Source organism: Scylla paramamosain, chromosome 39 (assembly GCF_035594125.1).
Source record: "Scylla paramamosain isolate STU-SP2022 chromosome 39, ASM3559412v1, whole genome shotgun sequence".
NCBI lineage: Eukaryota > Metazoa > Arthropoda > Malacostraca > Decapoda > Portunidae > Scylla > Scylla paramamosain.
Genome location: NC_087189.1, coordinates 14633232 through 14637381, shown reverse-complemented (window position 1 = coordinate 14637381; position 4150 = coordinate 14633232).

Sequence of the window (4150 nt, the reverse complement as noted above, 5' to 3'; positions counted from 1 at the left end):
AGAGGAATGGTTAGACTGTATATTGTAGAAAAGGGAAAAGGGAAGAGAAGGGAGAAGAAAGGAAGAAGGGAGAAGAGAAGAGAAGAGAAGAGGTGAGATTGTGTATTTTAGAAAAGTTAAAGGAAAGGAAGGGAAGAGAAGGGAGAAGGAAAGGGAGAAGGAAGGGAGAAGAGAAGAAGAGAGGTTAGATTGTAAATTGTAGATAAAGAAAAGAAAGACAGGAAAATAGAAGGGACAAGAAAGGAAGGAGGAAGGAAGAAGAGAGTTGGAGAGCAGAGGTTAAACTGTAAATTGTAAATAAAGTAAAGAAAGGGAAGGGAAGGGAAGGGAGAAGAAAGGAAGAAGGAAGGGAGAAGAAAAGAGAAAAGAAGAGGTTAGACTGTGAATTGTAAAAAAAAGAAAGAAAAGAGAAGGAGGAGAAAATGGAGGAGAAAGGGAGAAGAGAAGAGAGAAAAGGTTAAATTATATATTGTGATTGTAAATTTGCTTGGTATACATTTAATACATTTATACCTCAGTGTGTATTGAACTGTATATTTTTGTTCATTCTTGTATTTTATCATTTACTCTTCTTTTTTGTTGTATTTCTGTGTGTGTGTGTGTGTGTGTGTGTGTGTGTGTGTGTGTGTGTGTGTGTGTGTGTGTGTGTGTGTGTATCATAGGCAGATTTTATTTATTTATTTATTTATTTGTATATTTCTTGTTTTCTTTTTCATTTTCTTTCTGTAAGTGGTAGTATTGGTTGTAAAAGTAGTAGTAGTAGTAGTAGTAGTAGTAGTAGTAATAGTAGTAGTAGTAGTTTAATTAGCCTATTTTTCTTTTTTGTCTTTTATTTGTTGATTTTTTCATTTTTCTCTCTCTCTCTCTCTCTCTCTCTCTCTCTCTCTCTCTCTCTCTCTCTCTCTCTCTCTCTCTCTCTCTCTCTCTCTCTCTCTCTCTCTCTCTCTCTCTCTCTCTCTCTCTCTCTCTCTCTCTGTGTGTGTGTGTGTACAAGTTTATTTTTGTTTATCTTTACTTGTTTTCTTTTATTTATTTTGTGTGTGTCCAAGTTTATCTCGTCTTTTTCATTCTATTTTCCATGTATTTTTTATTTACTTTATTTCCTTCCCCCACAATACCTTACCTGTGTTTTTTGTACAGGTGTGCGGGGCAGGTGCTAGTCTGGCCTCTTCTTTTATTTCTCGTATATATTTCCATTCATTTCACCAACACAGAAGATGGAAAACTCTCTCTCTCTCTCTCTCTCTCTCTCTCTCTCTCTCTCTCTCTCTCTCTCTCTCTCTCTCTCTCTCTCTCTCTCTCTCTCTCTCTCTCTCTCTCTCTCTCTCTCTCTCTCTCTCTCTCTTCACAGACACTTCATTCTCTCTCTCGTTCCTCTTTGTCTCCTCTCCCTCCTCCTTGCATCGTTCCCAGCTTCACCTCTGTCCCTCTCCCTCTCCCTCTCCCTCTCCCTCTCTCTTGCAGCCTTCCAGACACCTTAACAACACCGTCCGTGACTGCAATGTAGGTTTTGTCCCTCCAGTTTTCGTGCGCAAAGTTGGAGGAAGAAAGGAAGGCTGGAGGAAGCGAGAGAGGAAGAGAGAGAGAAGGGAGGGAGAGAAGGAGGAGCTGGAGAGTGAATGGAGGGAGGGGAGGAAGGGAGGGGTGGTGGAAAGGTGGAGAGAGAATAAGGGAGGAAGGGAGGGAGGTAACTAGGTGGAGATAGGAAAAAGGGAGGGAAGGAGGGAAAAAGGAGAGAAAAGAAGAGAAGGGAGGGAGGGAGGGAAGGAAATAGCTGGAGACGAGGAGGCGAGAAAGAAGAGAGAAAGGAGGGAGAGAGAGGGAGGAAGGAGAGAGAAGGGAAGGAAGAAGGTGGAAATGAAAGGGAGAAGGGAGGAGAGAAAGAGTGAAGGGAAGAAAAGCGTTAGAGAATAGGGATGGAGGGAAGGAGAGAGAGGAGGAGGGGAATAAATAAGGGAGAAAGGAGAAAGAAGAAAGAATGAAAGAGAAAATAAATAGGAAGACACATGGAAGCAAAGAAAGAAGAAAAGAAAAATGTTGAAGGAAAATAAAGAAACAAATGGAGAAAAAAAAAGAAAAAACAGGAAAGGAGTAACGGACAAGACAAGGAAAGAAAGAAAAAGAAAGAAAAATGTTTAATAAGTAAAATAAAAGGAAATAAATGGACGAAAAAAGGAAAAGAGGCAGGAAAGGGGAAACAAAGAAGGGAAGTAGAGAAGGAAAAAGAAAATGAAAGAAAGAGAAAAAAAGAAGAATATCGGAGTAAAAAAAATTAAAAAGAAAGAGAAATAGATAGAAAAAAGAACAGGAAAAGACGCAAGTGAGAAAAAAAGAAAGGAGGGAAAGAAAAAGAAGAAAAAAGAAAATGTCGAAATAAAATAAAAAAAAAAAGAAATAGAAAAAAAAAACAGTAAAAAAGGCACCAACTAAGGAAGGAGAGAAGGAAGGAAAAAAAGAAAGGAAGGAAAGAAGGAAAGAAAGAAGGAAAGAAGTAGTTTAGATATCTTGAAGTTAAATCCTTGCAAGTTATTTTTTTCTCTTATCAGTTTTGGAAGAGTTATCAAAGTTTTCTTTATTAACTGAGAGTCGTTTGCTAGAGAGAGAGAGAGAGAGAGAGAGAGAGAGAGAGAGAGAGAGAGAGAGAGAGAGAGAGAGAGAGAGAGAGGATGAGTCAGTGAATTCGTCTAGACAACATGTGACATTCTGGAAATTCTCTCTCTCTCTCTCTCTCTCTCTCTCTCTCTCTCTCTCTCTCTCTCTCTCTCTCTCTCTCTCTCTCTCTCTCTCTCTCTCTCCATCACCCTCTCTATCTTATACACTCATTCCCCTCTCTTCCCCTTCCCTCTCCCCGTCTCTCCTCTTGAGATATGGAGGTTAGAGGGGAGAAAGGTGGGGGAGGGGAGGTGAGGGGAAGGGGAAAGGGGAAAAAGGAAGGGGGAACAACTCTGCAATCCATCGACGAATGTTTGGGAAGGAAAAGGGGAAGAAAAAAGGGGAAGATTGGTATGTCTTTTTGAATTGAAATGTTTCGGATGAGGGGAGAGGGAAGAGGGAGAGGGAGAGGGGATAGGTAAAAAAAAAAAAGGGGGAAGAAAGGAAGGAAGGGGAAAAAATGACTGATTGTTTGTGTCAAGAAAATGATATATCGATTTTTTTTCCCTCCTGTTGGTGTATGTATGATTCTCTCTCTCTCTCTCTCTCTCTCTCTCTCTCTCTCTCTCTCTCTCTCTCTCTCTCTCTCTCTCTCTCTCTCTCTCTCTCTCTCTCTCTCTCTCTCTCTCTCTCTCTCTCTCTCTCTCTCTCTCTCTCTCTCTCTCTAAGTCTTGTAATTTCTTTATTTATTCTCTCTAAATCTATTAACATATCCTACTTAATTATATCATATCTAAACTTGTTATGTATTTATCTATCTATTATGTAACTATCTACTCTCTATGTATTCTGTCTATCATAACTTTAAATATATTCGCTCTATCTTTCATTATGTTTAAAATTATTTAGATTCTATTTCTTTTACATCGTCTTTATCTACCTCATATGTCTGTTATATTATCTATCTAGCTATCTGTCTGTCTGTATCTGCTTGTCTATCTATCTATCCGTCTATTTACTGTCTATCAATCACTGTCTATTGATCTGTCTGTGTTTATCTACCTCTCGCTGTCTCTGTCTCTATCTCTCTTTATACATGTCTGTTTATCTATTTTATCTACCTATCTATATTTATCCTGTTTATTCTATCTATCTATCTATCTATATCTATCTACCTATCTATTGTATTTCTGCCGATAATATAACACTTTTCTTTCTTCCCCCTTCAAATATAACACACAACAGAACTCGTTTACAAAATCACCACTCATTAATGTACTTACCCCATACATCTCTCTCTCTCTCTCTCTCTCTCTCTCTCTCTCTCTCTCTCTCTCTCTCTCTCTCTCTCTCTCTCTCTCTCTCTCTCTCTCTCTCTCTCTCTCTTGCACATTTTCACCGTCCAATAATAATAAGTTGATCTTTTTTGTCTGGCCTCTCTTTATTAAATGGTAAATCACGTGGTTTGGCCAGCTGCCTTAATTAAGTTTATAATACCTGGCCACACCTTTGCATTCGGGGCACAATTAAGCTTCCCATCCATCCCCGTTTCATTAAA